Source organism: Bos javanicus, chromosome 5 (genome assembly GCF_032452875.1).
Source record: "Bos javanicus breed banteng chromosome 5, ARS-OSU_banteng_1.0, whole genome shotgun sequence".
NCBI classification, from domain to species: domain Eukaryota; kingdom Metazoa; phylum Chordata; class Mammalia; order Artiodactyla; family Bovidae; genus Bos; species Bos javanicus.
Genome location: NC_083872.1, coordinates 114,494,017 through 114,510,156, shown reverse-complemented (window position 1 = coordinate 114,510,156; position 16,140 = coordinate 114,494,017). Strand labels below are relative to the sequence as shown.

General features: G+C 61.1%; 1 protein-coding gene and 1 long non-coding RNA gene across 3 annotated transcripts in view; one reads left to right on the top strand and one right to left on the bottom strand.

Moving 5' to 3' along the window:
- The window catches only part of SCUBE1 (signal peptide, CUB domain and EGF like domain containing 1), a 128,618-nt gene that overhangs the window by 49,537 nt on the left and 62,941 nt on the right, over positions 1–16,140 (top strand). The gene's annotated exons all lie outside the window — the stretch shown is intronic.
- Positions 10,516–15,311, bottom strand: LOC133248497 (uncharacterized). Its single transcript, XR_009736734.1, has 3 exons — positions 14,971–15,311; positions 14,508–14,666; positions 10,516–10,752 (listed from the first exon to the last, which is right to left on the bottom strand). It is a non-coding gene; the product is annotated as an uncharacterized LOC133248497 (long non-coding RNA).

The following is a 16,140-nucleotide window of genomic DNA, read 5'->3' as shown; positions in this document are numbered from 1 at the left end:
GAGCAGCTTTCCCACGAGCAGGCCTTCAGGTGAGGCCGTGCCCTAGCTCAGAGGAGGGCGAGCAGGACGGGGAGACAGTGTGATGCCGGGCAGCAGCCTGGCCCTGTTCAGAATCCTGTCCCGGCGCGGCCGGTGAGCACTGGCTGTGCTAGGGATGTCACCTGGCAAGCCCCGGCGCCCGCCAGGGCCGGGACTCGGTGTTGTGGCGGGCAGCGACAGCGGCTGCTGTGGGGTCACGAGCTCACTCTGCCCTGGGCCCCTCACGGGAGCCTGGCACGGCGGAGGAGCATAAACCCAGTCAGCTGAGGGGACCTGCCCGAGGTCGTACTGTAGGGTCATGGCAGTCAGGATTCCAGCCCGTCACTCACTGTGACGAGAGGAGGCTGGTAAGGAAGGAAATCGGGTGGAGAAACAGGCAGGCACTGAAGACCTCTTGGAGGAAGCTGCCCGTGAGCTGATGTCGGGCGAGGAGGGAGAGCGTCTGTGGGAGGAGCCGGGGAGGGCTAGGCAGGAGTGTGTAAGGGCCCTGGGGAGGATGTGTGTTAAGGGCCTGAGGTGGGCGTGTGCAAAGGCCCTGGGGCGGGTATGTATTAAGGGCCTGAGGCGGGTGTGTACAAAGGCCCTGAGGCGAGTGTGTTTAAGGGCCTCGGGGTGGGCGTGTGTGAGGGCCCTGGGGCAGGTTGTGTACTGGCCCGAGGCGAGTTGTGTAACGGCCCCGAGGCAGGTGTGTATAAGGGCCCCGAGGCGGGCGTGTGTAAGGACCCCTGGGCGGGTGTGTGTAAAGGCCATGAGGTGGGTGGACCAGACTCTCGGGAAACAGAGTGAAGGGTGGGATGGTGGGCACAGATTGCCCAGGAAGAGGGGAGCTTGGCAGGGGCCAGGTGCCATGAGGCTGGTGAAACATGAGCCGGAGTTTGGGGCTGGGTAAGGAGTGCAGGGGCTGACCAGACAAGCTGCTCCCTCCCGAGCCTGCCGGTTGCCATGACGGGTGCCCGTCCTGACTGTGTGTTGACACCGGTGATGACTGTTAGGGCTCAGAGTCAGAGCACGTCCAGGTGCTGAGACACAGCTTGTTTTGTACGTCAATGGCCTCTGTTCCCCAAATCAAGAGTCCTCAAGTCACCTGACTCTTCCTGACGCCCTAAAGGAGCCTCCCCTGAGCTGGGTTTCATTAGAGGGGACTAGACGCATGAGCAGGGTCAGCCAGGGTCAGTCCAGGCTCCCGGCCAAGACACAAGGCTCAGCCCTTCCGAGCGGCCCCACCTCCCGGGCACCAGTGCAAACCCTGACTCAAGGCGTGTGGATCTGGCCGGGCTGGGCTTGGGGGGGTCAGGTTCTCAGTCTTTCTCCATCTCCATGGGTCACGTGGCCTCTGCAGTTACTCCTGCCTCTCTGGGTTTCCTTGTCTGTAAATTGGGACCAGTAATCCCTCCCGGGCCAGTGAGAGCTCGGTTAGGGGAAATGCTTTGAAGGGGTCAAGTGCAGTGCCTGCCCTAGGGGTGGCAACTCACAGAGGCAGTTTCTTCAAGCCTTTAGAACTCATGCCTGATCTGGGGACACAGGCTGTGCTCTTGGTGGGAGGGAACACAGAGACGCTGAGGTCCGTGGCCCGTCCGTCTGCTCAGCACTTGCGGGAGCTGGTTCGGGCACCAGCACAGCCCACGCTCACCTCCCACTCAGCCTCCGGCCCAGCACACCATAGCCCGTCTGTCACCCCACAGCCAGGGTGCGCCGGGGAGAGGGGTCCGGGGGGCTCCCTGGCCCCTGAGTAGATGAGCCAAGCAACCAGCGCGTTCGCTCTCTTCCTCTCCTGTTCCTGATCTTTTTTTTTCCCAAACTTATGTCGTATCTGTGCTCCAAGAAGGTGTTGACTCCTGGATGAACTTTTCCCTTTCCTTCCAGTAACGAATTCTTTCTTTCAGTCTGAGCAGAACTGATTTAGGGAGGAGAAGGAGCTCCAAAAGGCCTGAGAGCTGTGTGATGGCAGCTCACTGGTTCCTCCACTCAGGTGCCAGTGCCTCTGGTCCCCGGGGTCCCAGCGAGAGGAAAAGCAGGCGTGGCCTCTTGAAGCTTTCCATCTAGAAAGGGGATTCGGTGCTAAATGAGGGTCCTCAGTTCAGTTCAGTTCAGTTCAGTCGCTCAGTCGTGTCCGATTCTTTGCAACCCCATGGACTGCAGCACGCCAGGCTTCCCTGTCCATCACCAACTCCGGGAGTTTACTCAAACTCATGTCCATCAAGTCAGTGATGCCATCCAACCATCTCATCCTCCATCATCCCCTTCTCCTCCTGCCTTCAATCTTTCCCAGCCTCAGGGTCTTTCCCAAGGGGTCATTTCTTTGCATCAGGTGGCCAAAGTATTGGAGTTTCAGCTTCAGCATCAATCCTTCCAATGAATATTCAGGACTAATTTCTGTTAGGATGGACTGGTTGGGTCTCCTTGCAGTCCAAGGCTCCTAGGAGTTACCTTATAATAATGTGCTGAGAAAAAACCCTCTGGAAGGAGGGACCTGGGGCTCCTAGGGGCTCTAGTGTTGTCTGAACAGTGGAGAATGTAGTAGCAAGGGTCTCCTGGCCAGCCTGGTGAAGGACCTCTCCCTCACCAGCACTGATCCTGGGCCACTGCTGTTGCCAACGGAGGTGGGTTTGAGATACGAGCTACGTGTGCCCCCTCCCCCGGACCACAAGCTGTGTGGCACGGCTGTGCTCTGAAGCCTCAGCAGAACGCCCACAGCGGTCTGATCTGTGCTGGTCATGAAAGGCGCCCGAGGAAGAGGAAGCCCCCTACAACATTGTCCCCACAGTCGTAGGAAGCAGGACAGGCTGGCAGGGGGCTTAAGGGGCTGTCCGTGCCAATGCCCAGCCCTGAGGGCCCTGGCGCACAGAGGCGACCTGTCTTCATGATCAGGAGCCCAGCCTCTAGGGCCCCACAGCCTTGGACTGGAATCCCGGCTTACCCACCCTGTCACCTGTGTGACCTTGAGCAAGTCACTGAACCTCTCTGCGCCGGGTCTGTGAAGTGGGGATGGTCATAGAACCCACTTCATAGGGTTAAAAAGATGTCATAAAAAAATTCCAGTAAACGTGGGCTCTTCTTATTGTTACTTATCGCAGACAAGGAAACAGGCCCAATGAGGGCAGGGCCTGCCCCTCGCTGGGCCGGTGTCCAGAGCCAGCAGCAGAGTCAGGGCCTGGGTGCACAGTGGGCAGCGCTCTGCAGATGCGTGCTGGCTGCTGGCTGAAGCCTGAGCTTCCCCTGAGTGTGGAGAGGCGGTCAGGAGTCAGGCCTCATCGTCAGGGAGCTCTCTGCACTGGCTCACCCGCCACATGACCCACCGAGGGCTGCAGAGGTCAGACTTGCCCCTGCCCTCCAGGAGTGCCCAGCCCCATCCTCCCCATGGAGGTGTGGGCACTGTGCCAGGCCACGCTGGGCATAGGCAGTTGGGAACCAAGACACGAAGAGGACCTCAGGCCCCTGTCTGCTCCTGCTCCTCCCTCCCCCCCGCCCCCAGGCCCAGCGTGCCCACCCACCCTGTCTACTGCCCGGTGCCCCCTCAGCCTGGCGAGAGCGCCCGCTCACTGCACAGCCTGTCCCGAGCTGGCCCTCTGTGCTCGGGGCTGGTTGTCTCCCACCCCCGCCACAGCTGGCTGCCTAGGGCAGTGTTCTCCCCGCTGCCTGCGTCACTGCAGCTTGGGGGTGCCCCATGGGCAGGGACCGTGTTCCGCACATCCCCGTGCCCTGTTTTGACGGGGATCTGTGGCAAGGAACCGAGGGAGGCTGGAGAGATGCTCTGTTCACGGCGGCTGCCTGGGCCCGGGCACTCCACATCCTCGGGTTGTGCTGGTAGGATCCTGGTCAGCACTTGCTCGTCGACGCTGTGGTCCCTGGGTCGAGGGGTAGGCCCCCAGAGGCTGTGCGAGGCCGTTGCACTGTTGACCGCATCCCGAAGTCCTAATGTGCTGCTTCCTTTCCCTTGTCTGATGCCCAGAAACTGGCCACAGGGCAGCTGGGCAGCCGTGTCCCTGCAAAGCCGAGGCCCATGCAGAGCAGACGCCAGGCTGGCATTTTCCCAGCAGGGACTTCATGGGTTTACCTGAATGCATTTAATGTCCTTCTGAGCCTGTTTAAACGCTTGTATAAATATGGATGGGAAACTGCACTGCCCTCCTACCACCAGCATTCCTGGTGGCACTCAGGGCCCCGTTTTCACAAAGCTAAGATCTGGAATCGAGGGTGACACTCAGTTCAGTTCAGTTGCTCATTCATGTCCAACTCTTTGCGACCCCATGGACTGCAGCACGCCAGGCCTCCCTGTCCATCACCAACTCCCAGAGTTTACTCAAACTCATGTCCATTGAGTCGGTGATGCCATCCAACCATCTCATCCTCTGTCGTCCCCTTCTCCTCCCGCCTTCAGTCTTTCCCAGCATCAGGGTCTTTTGGCATCAAGAGTGACACTGGCTCCAGCCAAAACCAGAGGTGGGAGCCAGGAGAAAGGAAGCTTGGCTTCTACTGCGTTCAGTAGAAACGATGATGGTGAGAGCTGTGTTTCCTGGGGGCTTCCTGCGCCCTCACAGACAAAGAAACCGAGGCACGCAGCGGGTGGGAAACTTGCCCACAGATGCAGCCAGTGGCACAGCAGGCCCCGCGCTTGGGCGGGCTGGCCTGTGAGCCTGGGCAGACCATGTGGAGGGTTCCCATGAGGCTCGCAGCCCTCTGTGCAGCTGGCTAGGTGCAGAGGGGCCTGGAGAAGCAGAGATGCCCCCTTGCTGACGCCACCTGCAGCTCCACGGGTGTGAGTGTCCCGGGTACCAAGGGTACCTCTTTAAGCCCCAGGAGTTCCAAAGACCCTTGGCGGTGGAGGTGTCTGGAGATGGCCTGCCCGCTTCCCTGGTCTCCTCAGAGGAGCCGCCTAAGTTGGCCCAGCCTCTCTTCCCTACAAGTCACAGCTTTTGTTATGAGCTCAGTGACCCAGACAGCCTCTCGTCTGAGGACCAGAATGTCTGGCCCCGTGCTGAAGGGCCCAGCCTCGGGGCTGGAAATAGCTCTTCTCATCTAGCTGTTGTCCACCGTTCCACACCCCCGGCCGTAGGGGGATCTTGCTGTGAATCCGGCAGCCCAGGGTCCGCATGCACTCGCGGAGACTGCGGGAGCCTGAGGGCCCCCCGGCTCCTCCGGAAGGGCCTTGGGCTCCGTGACGGCTATGTGCTCCCGGGAGCCGCTTCCACCTGTGTCTGAGCCTGCAGGCGTGCTCTGGGTGATTGTGCCTAGAACGGCTCTAGAGTTCATCTTTTGGTGTATTAGACCCTGCATGAAGTATTTTTAGGACCTGTTCGTTATATCTGTAAGTTTGTAACTAAAGATGAAACAATGTTTTTTTTTTTTATCTTTTATTTTGAAATAATTATAGAGTCCTAAGGACATGCAGAGATAGTAAGGTGAGATCCCATGTACCCTTCGCCCAGCTCCCCCCGCGGTCACCTCTTACATCACTGGAGAGCCGCAGGGATGCCAGGAAGCCGGCATTACTAGGCTGAGACTACCGAGACTGTCCCCAGGGAAATAAGACATGTGGTCACCCTAATAGTACCTCGTTTAAGCCCTGGACCCCCACAGGGTAGGTACGACTGTTCCCACGTGCAGCTAGCAACAACAGAGGCAGGTAATGCGCCCAGGGCCACGTGGGTCCTGGCAGAAACCCCAGACAGAGGTGCAGTGACGCCTCTTTCTGGGCCTGAGCTCTGGGATGCCGTCTGGAGCAGGGAGGGCCCCTCAGGCACCGTCGCCCCCCAGTGCCGTCTGACTGAGGAGGTGACTCTGTGGCAGCGCCCGGCAGGCTGGTTGCCAGGGTTGTCCTGACCTCAGGTCACTCCCGTAAGCCCGAGCCTCGCCGGAGAGACGGGGGACTCGGACGTGAGCCCTGCGCTGCGCCTGAGATTTTCCTCACGGGGTTGTTTCGAGACTCTGCGTCTGCTGCTGCTCCTGCCACCCCTGCACCCTTCCCATCTTTCCCGCCCGTGTTTGCCCAGCTGGCCTTCCCTCTCTGGGCCCTTCACTCAGGCCAGCCTGGCCTCTTGCCTCTGGCCAGGGGTCCCTGCCGTCTAAGCTTCCAGCTTTGCTCTAGGGGCCAGGAGAGTCAGCGTGCCCGCAGACTTTCTCGCCCGTTGGAGAGGGTTTGCGTCCTTGAGCCTGAAACCAGACCCAGAGCTTCAGGAAGTGAGAGAGGGGGTCAGGAGGCTGTGTGTGGCAGCAGTTTGAACTTTGCTGTGAGCGTGACAGGGGCCCCGTTGGCCCCAGGAGTGGGGCTATGACTCACATTGCGGAAAGATCACTGCCCCGTGGGTGGGCAGGGAGATGAAGCCCTTTCCTGGGAGGCAGCACTGGCGGCCATCAGGGTCCAGAACTCATAAGGGGGCAGTGTGAGTAGACAGGAGGGGCAGAGGGGAGGGTGAGAGGGGCAGAGGGGAAGGTGAGAGGCAAGGCAGGGCAGGCAGGCCTGTCTGCAGAGAGGCCCGGTCCCTGCATCATGGCAGTGCAGAATGGTTCAGTGGAGGTTGGTTCTGGACCACGTGGGGCCTTGTCCTTTCTGGAGCCAGGAGCTCCAGAGGGGAGCCTAGGGCCCAAAGTTGGACCAGCCAGTCTCTACTTTTCAAGAGGCTGCAAGCCGGGTGCTGCTCAGCCTCCGGCTCACTGTCCTGACCTCAGGCGCCCCAGGCAGCTTGCACTCATGGGCCCCCAGGCTCTCTGGCCCTCTCAGCCTGGGGCCTGAGGAGGTGGCCAGGGTGGTGGGTGTGAGGACAAGCTCAAGAGCCTGGCTGGGACAGGAGCAGGGCCTCTGGAGTGTCTGATCTCCCAGCAGAGATCAGGGGTGTGGGGACGGCGACCGATTGGCCAGTGGTTCCGCCCTTCAGCCACCTCGTGGCCAGGCCAGGGAAGAGGGTTGGGCTCCCCTGCGGCACTTAGAGGAAAGCGCTCCCCCCGGCCGCACTCAGACCCTAGAGTCACGCAGGGGCCCTGAACCCACAGCCACCCGTGTCAGCCACAGCCCGAAGCCTTGCCCTCGGGCCCTGAACCCACTGCCCATCATCCACGCCCTCCCACACAGGACGGGGTGGGGGGGGTGCTCCCTCACAGAGGCCCCCGGGCAGTTTTCGGGCCCCAGTCCCTGGGGTTGGGTCAAGGCAGAGGACTGGTGGCTCTCACCGGAGGCGGCTGCCCCTTCCGTCCACCACAGCCCTCGTCTGGGGCCCTTCCCCGACTCTCCTCAGCTGGTCCTTGACCCTCCTCCGGACTTTGCTGTCCGGCTGCTCCTGGAGAGCAGGAGGTGTCACCCGTCTCGGCAGCAGCTGTTCTCGCCGGCCCGTCCCCAGCCTCCACTCTCACGGTGCTTCCACACCCGGCTCTCTGTGAGGCTTGCAGCCACCCCGGGAGGAACTTGGGGTGAGCACTGTCACCCCAGCACAGCAGGGCACCCCAGCGGGGCCCACGCCTCAAAGCAGCGCTCTGGACAGGGCCACACTTCTGACGCCAGCGGTAGCTTTCCTTCTCCCGCTCCACCCCGTTGTGGTGGTGGTTTCGTCCCTCAGTCATGTCTGACTCTTGGCGACCCCACGGACTGCAGCCCGCCAGGCTCCTGAGCCCATGGGATTCTCCAGGCAAGAGTACTGGAGTGGGTTGCCATTTCCTTCTCTGGGGGATCTTCCCGACCCAGGGATCGAACCCATGTCTCCTGCATTGGCAGGCAGGTTCTCCAGACTCACATGCCTGTGGACAGAGGCTCACCGTCCATCCCAAGCCACCCCCACCAGATGTTGGCTCAGGGCCCCATCTGTGTGCCTGGCTGGCCGGCACCCACCGCTTCCTGGGACGTGATTCCCGCATCTTGAGGTCTGGGCCAGGCCTTGACCTGGGGCCCCAGCATGGCCCCTGCAGGGTAGGGGACATCCTCGGCCCTGTTCCAGGGCTCTCTGTCATCAGCCGTGGGTGCTGGGTTTCCATGAGTGTGTGTGGCCAGGAACTTTCTCTTTTAAATGAGGGCAACGGTGGCCTCCACGGAAAATCCTCACCGTCAGCCTCAGGGCTGCGCCCCTGGCTGCTCCTGGGGCTTCTCCTCATTTCCCCCCCAACACACCCCACCCGCAGACCAGGTGGGTGGGAGACCAGGCAGCTCTTGCATTTAGCAGGAAGATTTACGGTGCTGCCGGAGAAGGCTTGTCCTGGCCCTCTGCAGTCCAGAACGGCCCTTGAGGCGGGGACAATAAATCCAGCCCATTATTTTTTATGAGCCTCCCACCCCATAAACAACTCCTTTGGCTGGTGAGCCCAGCTTCACGCCCTTCTCCTGGCCTGGCCTCCCGCCAGCCTCGGCCAGGCCGCCCTGCAGGGACCCCAGTGCCTCGTGGCATTGGCCTCCTCGTGTGGATAATGAGGGGGTAGCTGGCCCTGGCCCCGGCTCCCTTCTCTGCTACGAGTCCCGTGGCCTCACTTTTCTTGTCTATAAAATGGGACAAACGTCAGTGTTCATTACAGAAATATTTATGAGGACCAAAATGAGATGCTGTGAGCACACTTTGTTCCCTAGTGGCCTGCCTGGACCTGAAGTGGGTAAAACTGTCAACTGTTACTGGCACCACTGGGTGCCAAGCACCGTGCCCAGACGGTGGCATGGGTCATCAGACCCCGGAACGGTCTGGCACCATGCAGCTGTGCTCTCCCATCCTGCCGAGAGGAAATGGAGATTGAGAAGCAATTCGTCCCCTAGTGAGTGATTAGCACAGTCAGGATCCGAACCCCCGTCTTTCCAACTCCTAAGAGCAACCATGCGGAATGAGCAAATGGACGGAGGGCTGGGATCAGGGGTGGCCCGCTGCCTGGAGCCCCTTGCGGCCGCAGGGCCCCCCCCCCACCCTCTGCCTGCAGGCAGGCTCCACTATCCCCCGAGTTAGTGTGGTGGCTGGTTCCCGGGTCCCCCGAGCCCTCCACCTTCTGTCAGCAGCGGGACCCCCTGGTCACGTCCCTGCCCACTCGGCCCCCACCCGTGGCTCCTCTCCCTGCGGCGTGCATCACGAGGCTGCTCTCCCGCACCTTCCTCGCCTTTCCTGCCTTCACAGCGCGGCCCCTCTCCAGCCCCCCACCCCCTTCCTGTTCTTCCCATGGCTAGGGAGCCCTTTTCCAGTTGCGGGCCTTGGTGTACGCTCTCTGCTCTGCCTCAGGGGCCAGGCCCCAGTCCCCTCGCTTCCTGGAGAACTCATCATCATCCTTCAACACCCATTTTGCTTCGTCTCCTCTCGCAGAGCTGTCTCCGACTCCAGGACGAGCACGTCATCCTCCCATTGTACACACACAGCCCCGAGGCACTGTGTCCTCTCCTGGGGGCGGCGCATGAGCTCCTGAGAAGGGCAGGGGTGCATTTCCCACGTCTGACGCAGGGCGGGTGCAGGGCAAGTGACAAAGAGGATCGGATTAAAGTTCTTTCACGCCCCTGGCACCAAGCGGCACCAAGGCAGGGCTTGCTCCCAAGGCTGCTTTCAGCCCCGGTCAGCCCTGGGTGGCCGAGGCCCCTGCAGCAGGGAAGCCCGAGATGAGTCAGAGACGCTCCCCAGTGCACAGCTCCACACCCCTGAACGAGCCGATCCTCTCCTGGAACCCCGTTCCTCCACGCTCCCACAACCCTACCCCATGTGCCGCCAGCCCGCATGGTGGCTGACCCAGCGTGCGCCTCCACGTCTGTTCACCGAGTGAGGCGTCCACTCGGCAGTCTGTCCCAGTTAGAGTGAACGGTGGGAATCAGCATGGGCTCCCCAGGCTGGTGGTCCGCGCCCGCGATACGAGCCCTGGGAAGGGGGGAGATGCCCCACAGCCGTTGCGCTCCTTCTGTGCGCCAGGCCCTTGGCACCCTCTGATCCTCAGAGGACCCTGGGAGTGACAGCTGCCCCCTCGTTGTGCAGAGGAGAGAGTGGAGGTGCAGGCAGGGACAGCGGGCACAGCCATTTTGGGATGGAGCCCACCCAGAGCCCAAATGTTGGTGGCTCCGAGCCTGGCTGTTTCCCATAGCACATGGTGGGCAGTGGAGGTGAGGCAGTGTCGAGGGGCTGTTTGTGTCTTTAGGGAACCTCCTGCTGGCATGCCCCCCAGCATTCTTGCAGCTTCCCCTCCCAGGCCCTCCCCCAAAACTGCAGGGGGAGCACTCACTTGGCCACCACATTGACCCTTCCCACACCTGGGCTCCTCTGCCTGGTCACCTGTCAAGAGGCAGAAACAGGCTTGTGCCCTGGTCACAGCCAGTCTGCAGCTACCTTTAGGGCAGGGGTACCCAGTCCCTGGACCACGGACTGGTCCTGGTCCCGGCCTGTTAGGAACCGGGCCGCAGAGCAGGAGCTGAGCTGCGGGAGAGCCAGCAAAGCTTCCGGGGCCAGTCCCCATCTCTCCCTTCGCTCACATTACCGCCTGACCCCTTCTCCCCATCGCTCACCCATGGAAAAATTGCCTCCCATGAGACCAGTCCCCGGTGCCAAAAAGGCAGGGGACCGCGGCGCTACAGGCCCTGTGGAGGGAGACGGTGAGAGCAGCCAGGTGAAATACGGGACAGCCTGTATTTGAACTTGGGATTTCACATCAGTAGTGAATGCTCTTTTTTGGCACAAACGTGACCCACGTAACACTTGGCACGCTTACACTTGGGAAATCTTTGTTGTTCATCTGAGATCCAAACTGAAGCAAGCAGCCTGTTTTCATCCGCTGTGTCTGGCAGCCCTGGGGAAGGAAGGGGGCATCTCTCGCCTCTGAACCCGAGCAGAGTGCTAAGTCAGGAGGCAAGAACGTCTCAGGCCTTGCTCCCAGCCACCTGGGCCTCAGAGAGGCATGGACGTGCTCGTGGTGACGCCTAGTGGTCAGCCTGGGGAACTCCAGAGGCCAGGAAGGGGAAGAACCCTTAGTGCAGGAGGGGATGGAGGGAGCCGGGGGTCCAGGGTGAAGAGCAGCTCAGAAAGAACGGGCACTGCAAAGCCGGATAAAGGAGGCCCGGGACACTTTCACTGAGCACCAGCTTCGTCTTAAGGGGACTCAGGGACCCTGAGCTGGAACCCTCCCCACTTTAGTACCCTTCAATAACCTCCCTCCTCCCCTTCACAGAGGAGGAAACCAAGCAAGTTCCAGGCCACACACCTTAGAAAGGGCCACGGGAGTGGAGCTGGTGGACACCTGGCCCACCCCACCTCAGTGATGCCAGCCTCCCTGTGGCAGCTGCAGCGCTGCCCACGTTTGCCCACACGTGTCTGCGTTCACGGCCATCAGACAGGTTCCTTCCCATCTCACAAATGCGGCCTTCCAGGGGCCCCCAGTGCCAGGACCGGCCCAGAAACCAGAGGTGAGGGGCTGAACAGGGCTGGGGTCCACCCCTGCTTTCCGAGAAGGCCAGCTCTGCCCCTCTGCTCTTATCTGGCAGACCAGGAGCCGGCCAGGGTCTCAGCTCTCCATCTCTGCATCTGTCTATCTGTCTGTCTGTGTGCACACTTGGTGAGCAGCCGTGGCAGAGGACTTGGTTTTAGCTGAAAAAGCCCCCGCGACATGCAGGCACCCTGGTGGCTCTGCTGGCGGCCTCAGCACAGGGCCTGGACACGGTGGTGCCAGCAAAGTATCGAATGCGGGGGTGAAGGAATGGGTGGGCCCAAAGGCTGGTCAACTCTCAAACCGGAAGTGCCTCGTGAGCCACTTTCTGATGTGACGGAAAGAGCTCTGAACTTGAGGGTCGAGGCATCAGGAGCCCAGGGGTTGGGAGCTGGAAGGCTGGATGTGGACGCCATGCTGACTGCTGCGTGGCCCAGGGCGGGTCCTGGCCCGTGGGCTTCAGCCTCCTTGGTGGAAAAGGAAAGGCTTTCTCCAGATGCTCTTTAAGTTCTTTTCCAATTCTTGCTTTCTGGAAAACCGGTCCACTCTGGCTGTTTTCTCGTGTATAAAGCCAGGTTCCACCTTGGTTTCAGAGCTGACCAGGTTACTGAGGGGCCCGCCTCACTGTGGGTGCATGCTTACGACAGACTGGCCTGGGGTCCAGCCCTGGGAGAGGAAAGCAGGGTGAAGGCACAGCCGAGAAGTGGGCTCGTCCTGCGGAACGGGCTGCCGGCCAGGAGGACCCCCTCAGGATTCATGGAGGGAAAGCACGCAGGCAGCTGAGCAGCTGAACGTGGAGAGCATAGGGGTCAAATCCCACGAGGGCTGGGCGGCAAGTGCTGAGGGAAGGCGGGGTGTGCACTCAGAAAGGCTGGTGCCCCTCGCCCAGCCCCAGGCCCTGGCCTGCTGCCTGAAGGCTGGGGTGGAAGTGGTGGGAGGGCCGTAGGGTCTGTGTGCCCGGGAGTGGGCGATGGGCCCAGCGAGGAGAGCGTTGGGCCAACAGAGGCCGTGAGACGCTGGTCAGCAGTGGGAGGAGAGCCCAGTCCCCCCGAGGGCCATCGAGGCAGCTGAGCGCACGCAGAAGTGAGCATCTGGCCAAGGGGCTGGGACCCCTGCGGGCCTGCCGTTGGGATGGCCACAGTGGGGGCGGGTATCCGCCCCCCCCCCCCAACAAGGTGGGAGACCTCCCTCCAAGCCTCAGCATCGTCACTTCTCAGGTGGGCCTGCTGATGGCACCTGCCACACAGAGTCGTGGAGACAGGGGCACTGGCAGAGAGCCTAGCACACGGCCTGGCCCTGAGCCCCTCCGGGTACATGAAGCCCACAGTCTGAACCCTATGTCCCAGGTAAGGGCCACCCCAGGGATGCAGCCTGGAGTGGTCTGGGCTTCTGGTCAGCTGGGGGGTCTAGTGTGGGGCCTCCGGCTTCCAGCACCCCAGCCAGGCCCTGGAATTGCCCAGGAGGGTGTAATTCGGGGCGGGGGGTGGGGGGACACAGGATGGGAGACAGAGCCCTGCATTCTGCTAAGCCCAGGCCTCGTAATGAGAGGCTCTGGAAGCACCATCCAGGCACAGATGCTGTTGGAGGGTAATTAGGGGGTCGAGCTAGAGCCTGGCAGGCGGCCCAGGCCCGGGGGCCAGCAGCGCTCTGCAGACAGCAGCCAGGCCTGGGCCTGTGGACGGGCGCGTTCTGTTGTCTGAGTGCTGGCGGGTGTTCTGGCCTGGAGTCCAAAGCCCCGAGCGGCTGAACGCAGGCCCCTCGGCGGTGCAGCTGGGTTCAGCACCATTTCTCAGGCCTGAAACAGGCACCGTGTAGGGCCCCAGGGGTCAAAGAGGTGACTCGGGCGCGGGCCCCGCTCCTTCAAGGAGCCGCCAGTCTGGTGCGGGAGACCCAAGTAACCCAGAAGTTACAATGAGTGTGGTGGGTGCTACGAGAGGGTCAGTCCAGAGGGCTGTGGAGGCCCAGGCCAGGCAGCTCACCCAGCCTAGGGACTTGAGGGGAGGGTGGAAACAAGGAGGGCTTCCTAGAAGAGGTGACGCCCAAGTGGAATCTCAAATTGCTGGCCGACAGCGAGCATCCCTGTTCTTTGGAGCCCTGGCAGACAGAGGTGAGGAGGGCCGGGAGTGCTGTTCGAGAGCTCTCAGCCTAACCCTGGGCCCTGGCTGGGGCGGGGCGGTGAAGGGACTTTGGCAATAGGAAGATGCCATCAGGTTTATGCTCTAGAAAGTTCCCTCTGCTGCTGCCGGAGAAGGGCTGGTCTTCAAGTCACACAGGACAGACCCCAAGTTACAGCTCTCCCACATCCTACCCAAGTGACCAGGGGCAAGGTGCTCAGCCTCTTGGAATGACTCTAAGATGATGACAGAGCTGCTTGCCTCGCAGGGTGGCGCAATAAAGGCCTGTGTTCTCAGAGCTGCCTCCACCTCCAACCTGGTGCTGGGCCCTGCGGACCAGGAGGGGACGGAGTGTGCTCCCGCTCGCAGCCAGCTCAGGCCAGGGGTCTGAGGACCATGCAGATGGCACTCCCTGTCTTGGGGGAGGTTTGGAGTGAGAAGCTGGCATTTGAGATGGGCTTGAAGAGACAACGTGGAAAAGCGGATGTAGCCAGGGAGGGCGGGGTGGGTCGTTTCCCTGCTCCAGATCACTCTGGGGCCAAGGTTAAGAAGGCAGGGCTTTCCCTGCCCCTGCCCTGGCAGTGAGTACTCCACTGCCTACTGGAAGTCCCCCAGGAGCACAGGTTCTGCAGTGGGAATGCCTGTCCCGTCCGTGTCCCTGGGGCAAATGCCCACTTCTTTCTCCATGCTAGTCTCCTCATTTGCAAAGTGGGATTAAGTAGAATCTACTTTGAAGAGGGGTCCTGAGAAGCTCCAATACTTTGGCCACCTGATGCGAAGAGCCAACACATAGGAAAAGACCCCGAAGCTGGGAAGGATTGAGGGCAGGAGGAGAAGGGGATGACAGAGGATGAGATGGTTGGTTGGCATCACTGACTCGATGGACATGAATCTGAGCAAACACCAGGAGATACTGGAGGACAGGGGAGCCTGGCATGTGCAGTCCACGGGGTTGCAAAGAGTCCGACACGACTGAGCAACAACACGGGCAGCAAGGGTGGCTCTCACCTGCAGCGAGTTTCTGGTCAGCTTCTTTTGCAGCCCAGAGCTGCCACCATGCTGTCTCACTTGTGGGCTGGCCCTAGAGCCAGCCCCCCCAGTTCTGAATCTCTTGGTCCTTAAGTGTTCTCATCTGTTAAGTGGGGCCAGTACCTGGACAGGAGCGTGCTGCTGGGGTGGTGGGGGAAGAAATGGTGAAATGACATGTGTGAAGTGTGCGGGCCAGCCTGGCACACAGGCGGCTCCAGGCGGACGGAGGCAGCTCTTGTCCCCATCGCCGCTCCCACAGTCCCATCTTTGTTGTTGCTGCCCTGCACCTTCCCTCCACGGCAGAACCCTCCTGACATTCCCTTTAGCCCCTGGTCAAAGCACGTGGGAGCCCGTGTTTGTTTTTCCCTGCCTGGCTTGGCCAGCCTGCTGGGTCTGGGTCAGGGAAGGCGGCAGCTTCTTTCCAGGCTCTGTAATTTCGTACCGATGAGGTGGAAGGGGAGGCGAGCCCCTTCCTCCCGAGCTGGGGGAGGCAGGGCAAGGTCATTGTTCTCTCCTCCCAGCTCTGCGTTCCCAGCTTGCCTTCCCTTCCTGTGTGTGGAAGGGACAGGGATGCGGAAAACAGTGTTATTGATGAAGTCGCCATAGCAACGACCCCTGAGCGACACACATTCCAGCTCTGTTATCCTGGGCCGGAGGGCTATGAGAAAGGCCGGCTCCTCGGAGCAGACAGATTGCCCCCCACGCCCTGCCCACGTCAGATGCATCCATGAACTTTGCTTTACAGAAGACACAGTGTGTGCACGCTAGTTTGGGGCAGGCAGATTCTCCCATCGCTTACCTATGTACACGCTCCTGTAGAGCTACCAAAGCTGATAGAAGGCCTTTGGGAAAATAGGCCCCGGTTGGAAAGGGCCGTGGGGTCTGTCCCAGGGCTTCAAGAGGACCAGAACCCGGGGAGGGGCCACCAGAAGGATGCGCAGGGCCTTGGGAGAAGGAGGTGTGGCCCCAAGTTCTCATGCACCACGTGGCCCTGGTGCGTTTTCCCTTCACCTGATCCAGGCTCGTGGGCTTGTGTGTGTGACTGCCATGGGCATACCCCCATCTCAGGCTTACAGGGAGGGTTAAGTGAAAGGAGAGTCAGATCCCAAGCCCCCACGCCCTGACTTTCGGAACATTGAGAGGAGAGGGCTCTGAAATGTGTCCCAGTCTAGCCTTCGTCCCCGTCCCCACAGCAGCTGCAATCCCTTCAGGCTCCTTTGTCGTGTTCAGGGTGATCACAGTAGCACCCCCCACCTGCCTCCAGCTGCACCCCGACCCCGCAGACAGCCTCCATGCAGCTTCCAGAGACCTTTCTAGCACAGAGCGCATCCCCACCCGAAGCAGAGGCCCTCAAGTCCTCACCTGCCCCCAGCCAGCCTCACTGGCCCCAAGAGGGGGCCTGCACGCTGAGCGAGCACTGGGAGGCAGGTCCCCCGAGTGGCCACTGGTCACAGGTGAAAACCAAGGCTCAGAACGGTGAAGCGATTGCCCAAGTTCTCTCAGCAAAGGTCAGAGTCTGAGCACACACCTTGGCAAGCTGGCCGCGCAGCTGCTGCGTCCTCACGGCTCCCGCCCCATCCCAGGCACCGAGGAGACACGCGGTCCGAGCTTG